This window comes from Salvelinus namaycush, chromosome 20 (assembly GCF_016432855.1).
Source record: "Salvelinus namaycush isolate Seneca chromosome 20, SaNama_1.0, whole genome shotgun sequence".
NCBI lineage: Eukaryota > Metazoa > Chordata > Actinopteri > Salmoniformes > Salmonidae > Salvelinus > Salvelinus namaycush.
The window spans coordinates 13418848-13437058 of NC_052326.1; the positions used below are offsets into that span (position 1 = coordinate 13418848).

General features: G+C 41.2%; 1 protein-coding gene across 6 annotated transcripts in view; it reads left to right on the forward strand.

Moving 5' to 3' along the window:
* LOC120065057 (forkhead box protein P1-B) overlaps positions 1–18211 on the forward strand; it is a 210141-nt gene that overhangs the window by 20824 nt on the left and 171106 nt on the right. For all 6 annotated transcript variants that reach the window (XM_039015733.1, XM_039015729.1, XM_039015728.1 and 3 more), the window contains exon 2: positions 15901–15999. The gene's annotated coding sequence lies outside the window, so the exon portion shown is untranslated. The remainder of the gene's footprint in view (positions 1–15900; positions 16000–18211) is intronic.

The following is an 18211-nucleotide window of genomic DNA, read 5'->3' on the forward strand; positions in this document are numbered from 1 at the left end:
CTGAACAATAACGCACTTAGTAATGTTAGTGTGTACCGGTGCTCGACCAGTCAAGAACGCTGTCGTGGGTGAGATCAAGGTCAATAAATTCCATTATCTTGGCGTTAATGTATTTTGCCTTTGAGTTGTCTCGCTGGAATTTTCTTACTCTTTCAAATGACTGCTCGACTTGTTGACTGCTCGATCCACACAGCAGAAACTGTGGGCTAGGTTAGGAATGGTGTGTTGCACGTGCAGCTCCAAATTTTATGTGGCATCATGACATCATGTACCTACGTTATATAGGCATGCACACAACTTTGACATTGTTTTTTTCACATCGGCCTTAAAGTAGACATTGGGCTAATACCGATGTTGGCATTTTTAGCTAATATCGTACGATTCCGATATGTTCACTGATATATCGTGCATCCCTAATTTATTATATAGTACCAGTCAAAAGTTTGGACACACCTACTCATTCAAGGAATTTTCTTTATTTTTACTATTTTCGTCATTGTAGAATAATAGTGAAGACATAAACTATGAATTAACACATGGAATCATGTAGTAACCAAAGAAGTGTTAAACAAATCAAAATATATTTTACATTTTAGATTCTTCAAAGTAGCAACCCTTTGCCTTGATGACAGCTTTGCACACTCTTGGCATTCTCTCAACCAGCTTCATGAGGAATGCTTTTCCAACAGTCTTGAAGGAGTTCCCACATATGCAGAGCACTTGTTGGCTGCTTTTTCTTCACGCTGCGGTCCAACTCATCCCAAACCATCTCAATTGGGTTGAGGTCGGGTGATTGTGGAGGCCAGGTCATCTGATGCAGCACTCCATCACTCTCCTTCTTGGTCAAATAGCCCTTACACAGCCTGGAGGTGAGTTTAGTCATTGTCCTGTTGAAAAACAGATAGTCCCACTAAGTGCAAACCAGATGGGATGGCATATCACTACAGAAAGCTGTGCTAGCCATGCTGGTTAAGTATTCCTTGAATTCTAAATAAATCACAGACAGCGTCACCAGAAAAGCACCATCACACCTCCTCCTCCATGATTCACGGGGGGAACCACACATGTGGAGATCATCCATTCACCTACTCGGCGTCTCACAAAGACACAGCGTTTGGAACCAAAAACCTCAAATTTGACTCATCAGACCAAAGGACAGATTTCGACCGGTCTAATGTCCATTGCTTGTGTTTCTTGGCCCAAGCAAGTCTCTTATTATTATTGGTGTCCTTTAGTAATGGTTTCTTTTCAGCAATGAAGGCCTGATTCATGCAGTCTCCTCTGAACAGTTGATGTTGAGATGTGTCTGTTACTTGAAGTCTGAAGAATTTTTTGGGGCTGCAATTTTGGAGGCTGGTAACTCTAATGAACTTATCCTCTGTAGCAGAGGTAACTCTAGGTCTTCCTTTCCTGTGGCGGTCCTCATGAGAGCCAGTTTCATCATAGCGCTTGTTGGTTTTTGCGACTGCACTTGAAGAAACTTTCAAAGTTCTAGAAATGTTCCGGATTGACTGACCTTCATGTCGTAAAGTAACGATGGACTGTCGTTTTTAGCTTTGCTTATTTGAGCTGTTCTTGCCATATTATGGACTTGGTCTTTTACCAAATAGGGCTATCTTCTGTATAGCACCCATACCTTGTCAGAACAGCACTGATTGGCTCAAACAAATTGAAAAGGGAAGAAATTCCACAAATGAACTTTTAACAAGGCACACGTGTTAATTGAAATGCATTCCAGGTGACTACCTCATGAAGCTGGTTTAGAGAATGCCAGGAGTGTCATCAAGCAAAGGGTGGCTACTTTGAAGAATATCAAATTTATTTGATTAACACTTTTTTGGTTACTACAGTACATGATTCCATATGTGTTATTTCATAGTTTTGATGTCTTCACTATTATTCTACACTGTTGAAAAGAGTAAAAATAAAGAAAAACCCTGGAATGCGTAGTTGTGTCCAAACTTTTGACTAGTACTGTATATACAGTATTTAGTTAGGTAGTTAATGTTAGCTAGCGCTAGTCGGACACACCTGATACACACCTACTCATCACTATTTTCTACATTCTGAGAATTGTCCCGAAGCCACTCCTGAGTTGTCTTGGCTGTGTGCTTAGGGTCGTTATCCTGTTGGAAGATGAACCTTCGCCCCAGTCTGAGGTCCTGAGCGCTCTGGAGCAGGTTTTCATTAAGGATCTCTCTGTACTTTGCTCTGTTCATCTTTCCTTTTGATCCTGACTAGTCTCCTAGTCCCTGCCGCTAAAAAACATCCCCACAGCAAGATGCTGCCACCACCATGTTTCACTGTAGGGATGGTGCCAGCTTTCTTCCAGATGTGACTCTTGGCATTCAGGCCAGAAAGTTCAATCTTGGTTTCATCCAGACCAGAGATTCTTGTTTCTCATGGTCTGAGAGTCCATTAGGTGCCTTTTGGCAAACTCCAAGTGGGCTGTCATGCGCCTTTTACTGAGGAGTGGCTTCTGTCTGGCAACTCTACCATAAAGGCCTGATTGGTGGAGTGCTGCAGAGATAGTTGTCCTTCTGGAAGGTTCTCCCATCTCCACAGAGGAACTCTGGAGCCATGTCAGAGTGACCATCGGGTTCACCTCCCTGACCAAAGCCCTTCTCCCCCGATTGCTCAGTTTGTCCGGGCGGCCAGCTCTACAAAGACTCTTGGTGGTTCCAAACTTCAAACTTTATCCATTTATACCACTGTGTTTTTGGGGACCTTCAATGCTGCAGATATGTTATGGTATCCTTCCCCAGATCTGTGCCTCGACACAATCCTGCCTTGGAGCTCTACGGACAATTCCTTCGACCTCATGGCTTGGTTTTTCCTCTGAAATGCACTGTCAACTGTGGGATCTTATATAGACCGGAATGAGCCTTTCAAAATCATGTCCAATCAGTTTAATCAATTGAATTTACTACAGGTGGACTCGAATCAGGTTGTGAAAACATTGGACGATGACATGGTTCCCATTATTCCTGGCTAAAACCAAACACTGTTTTCCACAATAAGAACCTTATACCTACGGTCAGGCATGGTGGCTGTAGTGTGATGGTTTGGGGATGCTTTGCTGCCTCAGGACCTGGATGACTAAACGGAAGGAAACGGAACGTTGCGGGGATAAACCTACCTGAATTTGTCCAATAAAAACTCTCATCTGCAACTTTTGGACTAATGATTACACCCTAGATCAGCTAGATGCAGGCAAGAGTGTGCAAGCTGGTATTGAATGTGTCACTGTCTGTCACCTTGATTACTCTAATTTGTCACTCAACCTGTCCACCTACGGTATAAACTTCCATTCGTAGGCTAGGTTGTAACAACCTCATGTTGCGTATAAGGATAATTAGAGTATCATGTAGTAGCCTAAACCTATCGCTGTTACATTGAGCTGGGTAAATGGAATATGAATGACAGTCATCCAATATGCTATAATAGAAATAAGGCCATGCTCATGAAATCTTTTCATTAAATAATAAAATAATCCTCCCATATGGGCACCGACCGCTACTGCTTCACATACAGTAGGCATATAGGCTACTGTATGCATTTGCACACTCTTGATACGGTATGCTTTAGGTAGCACTTAAATACCCTAGTTACATGAGATTTTGGGAGTCTGTGGAGTTACATGTTATTATAACATACTGTAGGTGGTGAAATGTACGTCACTACCAAAAGGACCAAAAACACAGCTTCCTTGTGTTTGAAATCTGGAATGTTACACTGACAAGGGACATCAAAGCACTTAAGTGAATGCACATCCAGTATTATTCCGTAGCAGAGCATCCAACTCACTGGTAGCATTTCTAGTATTGCCATTGTGTTTAATAACAGGCTTACAGTAAAGTTGAAAAGGTATTTGTTGTGGATGGAGAAATAAGGTTGTGAGTTATTGGACCAGTTGTTTGGATCCTGGATGCTGATTGGTTGATATGCGGGTGTTGTGGGACACACATGTCCTGCAAAACACCATGACGTTAATACTATCGTTGTGGAATTATGACATTATGTACCCACTTTTACGTGTTGACTTATCAATATCTCAATTTAACGGCGAGTCCCATAGTTGGAAATGAGTAAATCAATATTTTCACTTAATATTATAGAGTAGTCAGGTTTAGGCTTCGGGAGTGTGTTTCTGTGTACTTTATACCCAATTGTAAGTGATGATTGAAGGGCTAATTCAAAGAGTTTTAATCACCATGTGAAACTCTTGCAGTGTCATCTTTTTTTGTAAATGCCTCATAAAATGAATAGACGAGTAGCCTCTTTTTAGAGCATAGTGGATACATTAGAATATGAGATGGATGGTAGATTAGTATCCCTCACAAGATTTCTCTATCTCGGCTCTCTTTTCTATATAGCGGCCGGTCTCACATAAATGACCTAGTGGAACACAACAAGGTGGCAGATAAACTTCACATGGACAGGTTAATTGAAAACGAGAGATGATGGAATTTGACTGTTTTGTATGCAGTCATTCTTCAAAGTGGAGTCGAGGGCTGACCACATCTCCTGGTGAGATTGACTGTCGGAACCTGTTTAGCTACTATATGATTTTACACTCTGCAAATACATTGCTGTTGTTTATTTTTGTTTAGTCTCCACCTCTGATTGTACCTGGGCTTACCCGCCCATCATACCAATCACACTGGAGCTGACTCTCCTTTCCTATCATGTGAGATCATGCTGTTGGAACTGAGGTGTTGTGTTGTTATTTGGGTAAACTTCAAGGGTAGAATAAAAAACATGAGCTGCCGCACACCCAGAAAAATTATTTTGTGTGGAGGTGCTGACTAATGGCGAATAAACTATAAACTATCAAAGTAAAGGGAGTCGCACACTCCATATATAAACTCCCAGTAATTGATTGGGTATTTACCAACGTTTCGGCATCCCTGTGCCTTCTTCAGAGTGGAGTGTGCGACTCTCTTTATTTTTGATAGTTTATAGTAAACTTCAAGGGGGCCAACCGACCATTGAACAACATGTCAACAAAAGACAGCCAGGTTGTCATCACCAGGCTGACATGACTAGTTGTTAGATGATACATTACCTGAAGATATACTGGGCCAATAGCGGAGGTCCATAAGGATGGCGGCCCCTATGTACTTACCACAAATGCCACGTTTGCTAAGTTCGCTGTATTGTACATTTCTCTCCTTGACTTTTTTTGTGTCATCATTAGCGCAGTATAAATGATCCCAATTCTAGCTCCAAGACGGCGGCACTTTGAAAAACCCCAAAAGTATATTATGCTGGTTTATTGGCGCGTTGAACCAGGTTGCGCGCCGTTGTTTAAAAACTTGGTGGATAGAGGTAAAACAATAACATGAAATCTATATTCTGACATCTTTATGCACCTTCGCCATTGCAACCATCGATGGCTACCAGATTATCACCAGCTGATCTCTTGTTAAACCATCAATGTGTGCTAAATTCACCCGCACAGCTGATCTCTTGTTAAACCATCAATATGTGCTAAATTCACCCGCACAGCTGATCTCTTGTTAAACCATCAATATGTGCTAAATTCACCCGCACAGCTGATCTCAATTGCAACCATAATTGGTAACCTCATTACCGCTCCCTAAAAGATGATGTTGGTGTCACCTTAGGCTTGCTTGTAACCAAAGTCTTTCAAGATATGTTCAGCCTCTGGTTGGTATAATCATCGGAACAAATTAGTCCTACTTTGAGCAGACTAAGGGCGATTTATCCGTTTGACAATCAGTCCATACAACTGAAATAAAGTATTTCCTCGTTTTAACCAGGCAAATCTACTGTGTGGGAATTTACCTGACACGTATGAATGGAAAACTAATATTGGTGTAGCCTACTGTTATTATTATTATTCAATTAGTTTAATGTAATCCAATAAATACTGTCTTTAAAAGAAAATTGTCTGGTATAGTAATCTCTTATCAAGATCGGGGGTAAAATATCCCTGTACTGTCCATGTTTGAAATGTGTAACTAAATCAAGTCAATTGTGCTCGAGTTATATAATCATTTTTTTTTTTTTAAATCAAATAAAAGTTTGTATACTCTAAGTATTTTTTACATTCATTAGCCTTTGGTTTCCAATGCTCCTGATAGGTTGATATTTCATTGGGCGTGGGAGTAGAGAACCTAGACGCAGTTGTCTGGTATCATTATCACTTGACACGGTAATAACAAGAGATCAACTGGTCGGCTTGTTTATTCTTGTAGGTTTTTGTTTTGCTTTAACACGCAGGTGCATGTAACACACAGTTGCTGCCTTGCTATGTTGTTGTCTTAGGTCTCTCTTTATGTAGTGTTGTCTCTCTTGTTGTGATGTGTGTTTTGTTCTATATTTATATTGTATTTATTTATTTTAATCCCAGGCCCCCGTCCCCGCAGGAGGCCTTTTGCCTTTGGTAGGCCGTCATTGTAAATAAGAATTTGTTCTTAACTGACTTGCCTAGTTAAATAAAATCGAATAAAATGTATGTAATCTCCCATTAGTAGTTTTTTAAGAAATCCAGCGCTAATGTGTAGCACAGCGCACATACTAACTGTTGGTTGCAATGCACCCACTGTATCACAGGGTGTACATTCATGCTCCATTGTTATGTGTACTTCACATTGTCAGTGATTTCCAGTACAGTAGATGTTCTACAGAAAATGGATTGCACAAAGTATCTTTTGTCCTCCCCTGTTATGGATAGGTTGTCGTTAGGTCAAATACATGTTTACAATCCTATTTACAGCCTGTGAGGCAAGGTATCTGTTAAGTAATCAGGTGTAATATTCCACAGGGCAATTAGCAGGGTAAGTGGGTGAAAATGTGGACAAGTAAATCTTTGGATACAAATATGTTCTCAATATTGTATTGTAACCCCTTGGAAATGGATCTTATTGAAGCTGTCGTTGGTCCTCTGGGCCCAGTTTTTCCAAAGTTATCTATCCGTATTTCGGCTATCGGATAGGATTAAATGCATAGAAATAGAATACATAGAACCAGAGTCCCCATTCAAGTCAACGATTCGTCCGTTGTATTCATTCTATTTCTATGCATTTAATCCTATCCGATAGGCAAATCCAGATGGATAACTGGGCCCTAGAGTTGACATTATTACCGCAGATCACCTGTTAGCCAGTTAATAATGGGCACACTTATTGTTCTCACTCTGAAACCTTCATTATGTGAGACCTTTAGATGTGTTAGGCTTTCTTACAGTTTAGCTCATGTAAATGATTTGCATGTTTGTCCCTCCTGATTTAGGTTGTTTGGAACTCAACTCTTCTACTTTGGAACCATGCCAATTGAATTTTCTGCTTCCTAACACGCTAGGAGAGTAGGGAATATATAACTTTGGGCCCGAGGCTTGATCTCCTTACGTGCCCCCCCCCCCCCCCCCATCCATTCACATCACTCTGACAATTAGTGAGTTCGACCATCCCCAAATGACCCACTAATTAAAGAGTTGGCATTATAATTACAATGTGTTTATTGTCTGTTTATGTGTGGTGTGCTGTACATAATGTGCTGGGACATTTCTTTGCTGTAAATGGATTGAGGGTTGTTAATATACTTGCTGTAAATGTGATTTCATGTGGTTAACATCTTCTATACCTCCTTCATCAGCCGTTTGACAGTTGCACTGTTTGTCGCATGTACAACGCAATTTGGCTGACAGCGGTAACTGGCAGCCGAAATAACCAAATTATTTAGTCATGGGTTTTTAACGGGCACAACGGCAAATGGATGTTAAGTAAATGATGCAATTTATTCCATTCCTCCTCATTGCCAGGGTGGCTGCCACGGGACTTCTGCCAGCTTTAAATAAGTGGTACCCAGATGGTATTCACATGACGCACACTTGGTTACAAAATCGTCCCCGGGAATAACTCCGCTGCCACAACAACCAATAGGTCAATTGAGCAGGAGAGCCTGTTGCTTCCACAGTACTGCATATGCAAATCTGTTAATATTGTGTCATTTCGGTAAATTCTGGGGGAAGGTTGTATCTCAGGGGTCCTAAATGAATTGGAAAGGATCCCAGTTAATGAGCGGAGCTGGAGAGAGAGAGAGAGAGAGAGAGAGAGAGAGAGAGGGGAGACATCCTCCGCCTCAGCTCCTTTCCTCCTTCCTAAAGCATGGCTTCCTGGCTCCTCTACCGCTTGCTCGCCTGGCCTCATGCTCCTCCGTCGTGGAGAGGGGAAGTGCATGTGATGAGGATGGACCTGTAATGGCATAGTCTGCCGGGCTCTGTTGGATAGAGTGATTTTTCTACCATCTTATGAGAAAAGTCATTCTATTTCTGGAACATGAGTGTGGAAGACAATGCCTGGCCTTTTTTCTCTCTCACTCTCTCTCAATCTCTTTCTCATTCACGCACTCTCTCTCTCTCATCCTCACTCTCACTCTCCCACTATCTCCGTCTCTCTCAACCTCCATCTCCTCTCTCTGTCTGCCACACTTTTACACCCGCTCTCATCAGCTGCAGCTGTGGTGCACTCTGTCTCGATTTCTCCTGGAGAAGTGGTGAACTGTGTCGTCTGCAGCCACTAACAGCCAACAGCTGCTTCAGCCCACTGCAGAGGGAGGACAATGTGGAACTGATTTTCAGAGAAGGAAAAATAAATAAACAATGAACAAAAAAAACAATACCTCAACCAACACACAGCTTATGCAAATTGGGAAAATGTGTTTGCAAATCGATAAGCCATGCTTGTGCATGAAAAGTATGGAGTGACCACTTTACACGGAGATGTTCGTTACCACAAGCAGTTCTTTATCTGCAAGATATTGACCTACACATCTGTTTTTCATTTATATATACAGTACTAGTCAAAAGTTTGGACACACCTACTCATTTCAGGGTTTTTCTTTATTTTTACTATTTTCAACATTGTAGAATAATGGTGAAGACATCAAAACTATGAAATAACACATATGGCATCATGTACTGTAGTAACCAAAAACAGTGTTAAATAAGTCAATGTATATTTTAGATTCTTCAAAGTAGCCACCTTTTGCCTTGATGACAGCTTTGCACACTCTTGGCATTCTCTCAACCAGCTTCATGAGGTAGTCACCTGTAATGCATTTCAATTAACAGGTATGCCTTGTTAAAAGTTCATTTCTTTCCTTAATGCGTTTGAGCCAATCAGTTGTGTTGTGACATGGTATGGGTGGTGTACAGAAGATAGCCCTATTTGGTAAAAGACCAAGTCCATAATATGGCAAATAACAGCTCAAATAAGCAAAGAGAAACTACAGTCCATTATTACTTTAAGACATGAATGTCAGTCAATCTGGAAAATCTCAAGAACTTTGAAAGTTTCTTCAAGTGCAATCGCAAAAACCATCAAGCGCTATGATGAAACTGGCTCTCATGAGGACCGCTTCAGGAAAGGAAGACCCAGAGTTACCTCTGCTGCAGAGGATAAGTTCATTAGAGTTACCAGCCTCAGAAATTGTCAATTAACTGCACCTCAGATTGCACCTCAGAGTTTAAGTAACAGACACATCTCAACATCAACTGTTCAGAGGAGAATGCGTGAATCAGGCCTTCAAAAAAACGCTACTGAAGGACACCAATAAGAAGAAGAGACTTGCTTGGGCCAAGAAACACGAGCAATGGACATTAGAGCGGTGGAAATCTGTCCTTTGGTCTGATGAGTCCAAATTTTAGATTTTTGGTTCCAACTGCCATGTCTTTGTGAGACGTAGAGTAGGTGAACAGATTATCTCTGCATGTCTGGTTCCCACCGTGAAGCATGGAGGAGGAGGTGTGATGGTGTGGGGGTGTTTTGCTGGTGACACTGTCTGTGATTTATTTAGAATTCAAGGCACACTTAACCAGCATGGCTACCACAGCATTATGCAGCGATACACCATCCCATCTGGTTTGCACTTAGTGGGATTATCATTTGTTTTTCAACAGGACAATGACGCAAAACACACCTACAGGCTGTGTAAGGGCTATTTGACCAAGAAGGAGAGTGATGGAGTGCTGCATCAGATGACCTGGTCTCCACAATCACCCGACCTCAACCCAATTGAGATGGTTTGGGATGAGTTGGACCGCAGAGTGAAGGAAAAGCAGCCAACAAGTGCTCAGCATATGTGAGCACTCCTTCAAGATTGTTGGAAAAACATTCCAGGTGATGCTGGTTGAGAGAATGCCAAGCGTGTGCAAAGCTGTCATCTATTTAAAGGGTGGCTAAATCTCAAATATATTTTGATTTGTTTAACACTTTTGGTTAATACATGATTCTTAGTGTTATTTCATAGTTTTAATGTCTTCACTATTATTCTACAACATAGTAAAAATAAAGAAAACCCCTTGAATGAGTAGGTGTGTCCAAACTCTTGTCTTGTTATCGTTGAATGACAACAAACACTTTATTGAAGAATCCCTACTGTTGACCAATGACAGACGAAGGGGTGTAGACTTTGGTTCCCGAACTTCATCTTTCCTCGAGAATTTTTGTGTGTGTGCACAAACAGCCGAAAAAGACCAAAACAAAAACGTCACAAAATAATATATGCACAAACTGTTCCGAACTGTTTCGGATGGGAATCATGTAGACAGTTTTACTGTGTACGTGGAAAAAAACATCAGCTTTACCGGGAGAAGTTTTACTCATTGTGGTGGGAGGTGGGTCAAACTGTCAGTAGGTCAAAGGTCAGATTGGAAAAAACAAGACAATGCAACAATGGCAGATCTAATTAGTAAACACATGAATATCACTGCCAAGTCTGCTTCTACCTTAACAAAATAGCCCTCATTCATCTCAAGTATATTTACAGTATAAGCACATATAGGCCTATTTCTAGATATTTGGATTGCATTGGTTTCAAATTTAATTGGTTTGGAGCCTTGAGACCATTTATACTTAATTGTAAAAGTACAAAACACTATATTATCAGTTTATCTTAAAATGTTCGATATTCTGTAACAAAAAGCAAGAAAACGGATCCATTGATTCCTAATGAAATTAACACAGTCTCTCCATTGTTTTATTATTTTCTGTCACCTTGTAATTGTCAGGATGTCATAAGCTGCTATTAGCATTGGTAGAAAATGTTAATGTTCAGAGGCTCATCTGCTCCAAAGAATGTCTCTCTATCACTCTCACATTGCTTTAAAAGGGAAAAGGAAGATGAATTTTGCCCATAAAGGCTGTATCACAAGGGCTTTTTATCCTAAATGGCTCTGGGGATTGTTATCTGTGGAAAGTGTGTCCTGCCTCCGTCGTGTTCAATCAAGTGTCCACTTAGCTGTGACTGGGAGTAATTGTTCCCAAGTGAGCCACACACTGACCTGTTAATGTCTGCGTTGACCCTCTAACCTTGTCAGCACGTCTTAGGGAGGAGTTTAAATCATGTGGATCTCCTCCTTGCCTTTGCGCTGCCAGGTCAAGTGGGCGTCACTGCTGAAAGACCACTCTCTTATAATTGTCACCAGCAGCATGGGTCAGCCATGGGTGCTCCTGGAGCCCGGCTCTTATTAGATGAGGTACTAGGAGTGCTGTGACCTAATGGGCCAAGCCATTGATCCGATCCAGCCACCATGTTCTCTCTCTTTAGTCAGATGGAGCCCTGCTAGCTACCTGATGACAGGCAGTGGCAGCTCAGGTGGACTGTGTTGGACACAGACAGCATTCTGAGGCTACCAACCACCATTTGGTCCATATATAATGTTTTGGTATTGACGTTTGTCAATGGGGCCCTTATTATGTGTGGTTTGATGTCCCGTTGACTGTGATCCCTCTGTGTATTGGACATGGAGGGGGGAAAAGTAGGGCGATATGGCCAAAATAATGGTAACAAACCAAACATTCAAATACCGTTTTTTAGAAGATAAAGTAAAAACCCAAACCGGTCCGTGCATCAATACCGGTATTTTGTAAAATACGGTGTACCGCCCAATCATGGTATTTTTCAAATTTTTGACGGTATTTTATGTTTTTGAGTAATTCAAGTTTTACATTTGCTTTATGAGTAGTGCGTGACCCTAGTGTGGCAACATACCTTCTAAATAATTTCAATGGGTCTTTCTCCATTCTGATTGTTTTATACTGTTCAATTCAACTAGGGTGGCAGGTAGCGTAGTGGTTAGAGCATTGGGCCAGTAACCGAAAGGTTGCTAGATTGAATCCCCAAGCTGTCAAGGTACAAATCTGTCGTTCTGCACCTGAACAAGGCAGTTAACCCACTGTACCTAGGCTGTCATTGTAAATAAGAATTTGTTCTTAACTGACTTGCCTAGTTAAATAAAAAATAATTAAAACTTCAACCTAAAATAACTTCCTGCATTTCTATCTATTTCTGCATTTCCTGCACTCATTTGAGATCACACACTGCCACGATATGGGCAAAAAAACTAGGCCTTATTTTTAACCAAATGTTGCAATTGCAATTTAGATCAAAATCTTTATTCACGTAGCCTGATTTAGAAGATACTGTTGCACAAACAACATTAGGTCTCCACCAGCACTGGTATCAGGCTGTATTAGCTAGCTATGTTTGCTCTGACTCTGACTCAGTACTTTTTAGCTAGTTAGCTAGCCAACGGTATAACGCCTAGCTAGCCAGCTAACTAGCGATTAGCATTAGTGGCTAACACGATTTAGGCTAACTTGCTAAGAAAATACAAACTAGCTGTTTGCAGATGTAAGAAACACAAACTAATTTTGTAATTATAGAACGCCTGTGTACTTATATTAAGATCAAAGTGGAAACAACATCGTTGCGTGTGCTGCATTGACCATGTAGACTGAACGAAAGTGTCTCATGGTCAAGCAACAAGCTTGACCACTCCTTGAGTGACAGGGCTAGGTCTGTGTGGAAAGCGGCGCGGAGAGGGATGACTCAAGTAGCGGAGTAAACTATACAAATGGACGTTACACACAGCCTATCACATTTAACAAACCAAACATTCAAATACCATTTTAGAAGATAAAGTAAAAACCCAAACCGGTCCGTGCATCAATACCGGTATATTGTAAAATACGGTATACCGCCCAGCCCTAGGGAAAAGTAGGTTGTCCTTGCTCCCATCCAGTTTACCTAATGTTTCATGGACCTGGGTAGAACAAAAACCTTCTCCACAAGTTTGTCGTCAGATCGCTTGGAAACTTGACACACTAATAAGTATCAATTAACACACTAATTTAAAGTGGCTGGTTACTAGTTCCCTTTGAAACTGACAAAGATTGTAATTTGGGTGAAAAGGAGAGATTAAAAACACATGCTTCTGAAGCTGAAAGTTGTGTGTTGAGCAGCTGCTGTGTGGAAGTCCACAAGTGAAACATATACAGTACAACAGCTAAGCTATGTCTATTGGATGTTGTGGCAGTGAATATGACTTTCAAGATACTGTACTGTATCATACAGTGTTTGGCTGTTTGTTCAGTTTTTTGGATGGAAAGCCAGTGGCACATCTATAAACTAAACAGCCACTCTTTAACTGCTGCCTGCTAATTTGAGAAGTGAAGTAAAATGGCCTACCTTCAAAAGTACTTTTACTCTCACACTTTCTTTACATCCCTTACATGAGACCATGAATCGAATCTCTTTTAGAATGATCTCATCAATTAGATTTTCTTGGAGCCATTGTAAATTCTGCATGGGGGTATGCTTTTTTATTGAGTCTTTTCTCAATAGCCTGTTGAGTGCCTTCTGTGCGGGGTCTCAAAGTTACAGGGCCTTTTTGAGCCAATGCTCCTTTGAGCAAAGTGGAGCAGCCATAAATTCAGAGGGGTGAAGCCGTCTATTGGGATCAACATATTTTTTGGGAGTAATGACAGGCATGCAGGCGGGTAATCAGAGGGGTCTTATCTGGGGTTCAGAGGCTGATGGCGGGCAGAGGAATGTGGCCCGGCTGTGGAAACAATGCCGCGTTAATGGGGTTAGCTGAATTCCACACTCATGAATTATGAGGAGTTGGGATGGCGGGCCTGTGGCTTGTTGTGTCTGGTTTGGAGCCTCTACACACTACTGCTGCACAGAGAAAGAGTCAGAGTTATATATTTAGTCTTTTGACACTGGGTCTCATAGGCAAGGTCAATTAATGGAGATCCAGCTCCAAGGTCTGTTCTTCTGGTGGGAGAACAAAAGTGCATTATACACTCATGCCATAAACAGATAGGCCTAAAGATATAGATGGTCACGCACACACACGCCCACACACTAGGGCTGGGCGATATGGCTAAAATATGATATCACTGTATATTTTTTTTTAAGAATGACAGTATTTGACGGTATTTTATGTTTTTGAATAATAATAGTTCTAAATTTGCTTTGAGTAGTGAGTGATCCTAGGGTGGCAACACATACATTCTAAGTGATTTCAATGGGTTTTTCTCCATTCTGATTGCTTTATACTGTTCAACTGAATCCCCCCCCCAAAAAATCTGTATTTTCATAAATTTCTGTATTTCCTGCGCTTATTTGAGATAATTTCCACACTGCCACGTACGGCTGCACGATATGGCCAAACAATCTAGGGCTTATTTTTAACCAAATGTTGCGATTTGATTTGCCATTTAGAGCAAAACACTTGGGTGAACTGTTGGTTCCATGGAAATAGAATTATTATTCTAATTCTGTAGTTAGAATATAATAGTGGGCACTTTGAATACAGTGTTGTTTGACATGACAACGAATGAAAATGCCAGGAAGGAGTTATTGTGACAGGGTAGGAACCAAAGTGTTGACAAGTGTTTCCTAGGGGACCCTGTAGTCTTTGGCTACATTGAATGTTTTGTCTTAGCTACTTTATGTACTTAACATATTCATGCTTTGAGTATTCCTCTTTGATTTAGAGGATACTGTAACACAAACAACATGCTAATTTAGGTATTGGTATTATCAGGCTGTATAGCTAGTTACGTTTGCTCTGACTCAGTACATTTATTAGCTAACCAGCTAACTAGCAATTAGCATTTGCGGCTAACATGATTTAGGCCCAACTGCCTAAGAAAATACAAACTAGCAGTTTTCAGATGTAAGAAATGTAAACTAGTAGTGTAAATATAGAACGCTAGGGGATTTATAATAAGAAGCAAAGTGAAAACAGCATTGTTGTCATCAACATTGTTGCATGTGCTGCATTGACCTTGCAGACTGAAGGCAAGTGTCTTATGGTCAAGGAACAACAAAGGTGCTCCTTGACAGGGGGCGGGGCTTAGTCTGTGGAAACCGGAATGCAAAGAGAGAGAGCTGAGAGAGATGACACAAGATGCCGAGTAAACTATAGAAATGGACATAACACACGGCGTGTCACATTTAACAAACCAAACATTAAAATACCGTTATAGAAGGTAAAGTAAAAACCCAAACCGGTCTGTGCATCAATACCGGTATATCGTAAAATATGGTATACCATACACACATACCAAGTTCACAAATGTAATTTTGTAACTGACTGAATTTTCTGAATGGTGTTCAGAAAATGGCCTTGCAAAATTCAGACTATTTTGAGACAGAGCTCACAGACGATGGTGTGGGTTTATAGTTCAATGTGTCACTGAGAACATGCAGAGTTTGATGAGAATCAGAGTTCTGTAGTTGTATACGTTGTTATTTTGTTAACACTGACATTTTCATCAGCAGCATCATCACCACATTATGCAATCACCACTGATCTGTCTTTGTAAAGATTAAAACAGTGACATGACTATGTATTTAGGTCATGAGATGACAACAGGAATCAGTGTGTCATAACTCATGTAAAATATGTGTGGTTGGAATTGATCACGTTTAATTTTCCCTCTTCACATTCACGGTTGATGTGGGTTAAGTGAACTGTAGGGAATTTCCCCACCTTTTCACATCCTGTTTGTAATAGACATATATCTATCTCCCCTGTCCTTCTCTTCTGTCTGTCCCTCGCATACTTAAATACAGTGTCATCTGTGAACTCCTGATGATCCCGCCTCCAAAGAACCTAAGCTGAATTCTCATTGGAAGAATGGAGCGCCAGTCTTTCCTACACGAGTGAACACGGTAAGTGCACATTCTTACTCTATCTACATCTACCCTAAAATTACTTTTAATTTCGTGAATGAAACAATAATGAAACAACTTAAAAGAATGTGTACATTTATCAAGAAGTTTATCATATTGAAACTTGATGCGTTGCAGAAAATATTACTACACAAGTATGGATCTTGAATGGTGACTTAAATTAGACATTATACTAAACATGTTTTCTCTTTTGTTTTGTCAATTAGAAACAGTTTTAGGGTTAGGTTTCTAACGTTACATTTTTTAACACAGAACATGTTTTGCACAAACGTCTACAGAATATCATCATACCGATGGCAGTCTTTCATTTTTAATGACTATATCATTCTAAATGATCACCTTGTGTCATATTGGCAAAATCATTGAAAAGTAGCAATCAAAACAAAAAATACACACTTACACACATACTCGCTGAATGATACACCGGTCGTAGTAGCACCGGCAGCTTTGTGTGTGTGACTGTCCTTTGTTTTTAACATCTTTGGCATGCTCTAGTCTCCCTGTCCCTCTCCTCTGTCTGCCATGGGTTCTCTGATTGGCTGAATACTTTCTGCACTCTAGTCTGGCTGACTGCCAGGGCCTGCCTTGCCACTGATCAGAAGTGAACGTGACATTTGTGCGGAGGTAATGGAATCTGTGTGCAATTAAATCTCCCGACTGTGAAGAAGAATCTATCTCCCCTCCCTTCCCCTATCCCATCAGCAGGGGGGTGGCCGTGATGATGAAACCGTCCCAGCAGGCCCCTCTCCCCGGCCTGCCCCGCCAGTACCCCTTTCCTCTCTCCCAATCTCTGTCAGGTTGCGTTTTTTAACTTCTCCCTGCCTCTGCCTTGGTTTCTGCCCAGCAATTAATTACAGCAAACGTCAATTAAACATTTCCCAAAATATTGTTGGAGAATTAAATTTCAATTACAGAAATGACATTATAGGAAAACAACATTAACATTGATTTAATGAATTCTGCTGAAGGTGACAGTTGTTATTTTGTGACAAAGCATTGTGGGCCATTCAACATGTTTTGATGTAAATGTGAAATGGAGGGAGTGGAAGAGGGAGGGAGATGGGCTGGTTTGGGGAGGAGTGGATAGAGGGAGAGCGGACAAATGCATGGATGAGAGGAGAAGAGGGGTAAATCTCTCTATCTCTCTGCCCCACTCTGCTGCTGTGCCACTCTACTTAACGCCTCATTTGTGGTCTCTGTGGTCAATGGTTTGAGTCTTTCTCTGTGCTGATGGTGCACTTGTTCATGGCTAATACCACAGACCTCCTCTATGTCTGAAACCTAATGGGTATGTATCCTCATCAAGATCGCCCATAAACATAAAAGGGTTCCTCCCAGGCATACTGGCCTGCGCGGACGCACATTTCCCTTGAACTTCTTGAAAAGGAGTATCTATCAGAGTTCCTTGTCCTCAGTTGGTGGACTGGGAGAGAGGTAGGATTTCCAGGTCAAGGGTCATCTGCAGGCTAGAGCCAGGAGGGCAGGGCTTAATCTGCTTGCCCAGAGGGAGGTCACTCCCCTGGCTCTGACATGCAGTGCCTTCATAAAGTATTCATTCCCCTTGATTTATTCCACATTTTGTTGTGTTGCAGCCTGAATTCAAAATGGATTAAGTCGATTTTTTTCTCCCTCACCCATCTACACACAATACCCCATAATGACAAAGTGAAAACATGTTTCACACCTGCCTATATAAGGTCGCACAGTTGACATTGTAGGTCAGATAAGAAACTATACCATGAAATCCAATGAACTATCTGTAGATCTCAGAGAATTGTGATGAGGCATAATACTGGGGATGGGTATAAAACCATTTCTAGAGTGTTGAAAGTCTCCAAGAGCACAGTGGTCTCCGTCATTGGTAAATGGAAAAAATATGGAACTAACCAGACTCTGCCTAGAGCTGGCCGTCCGACCGAACTGAGCAACCGGGCAAGAAGGATCTTGGTCAGGGAGGTGACTAAGAACCCAATGAACACTCTGATAGAACTACTGAGTTCCTTGGCTGAGATGGGAGAACCTGCCAGAAGGACAACGGTCTCTACAGCACTTCACCAATCTTGGATTTATGGGATTGCATGAAGGCACATGAGAGCATGTCAAAAGATTCTGTGGTCTGATGAGACAAAAATAGATCTCTTTGGCCTGAATGCAAAACCAGGTACCGCTCACCATCCCTACCTGAATCGTG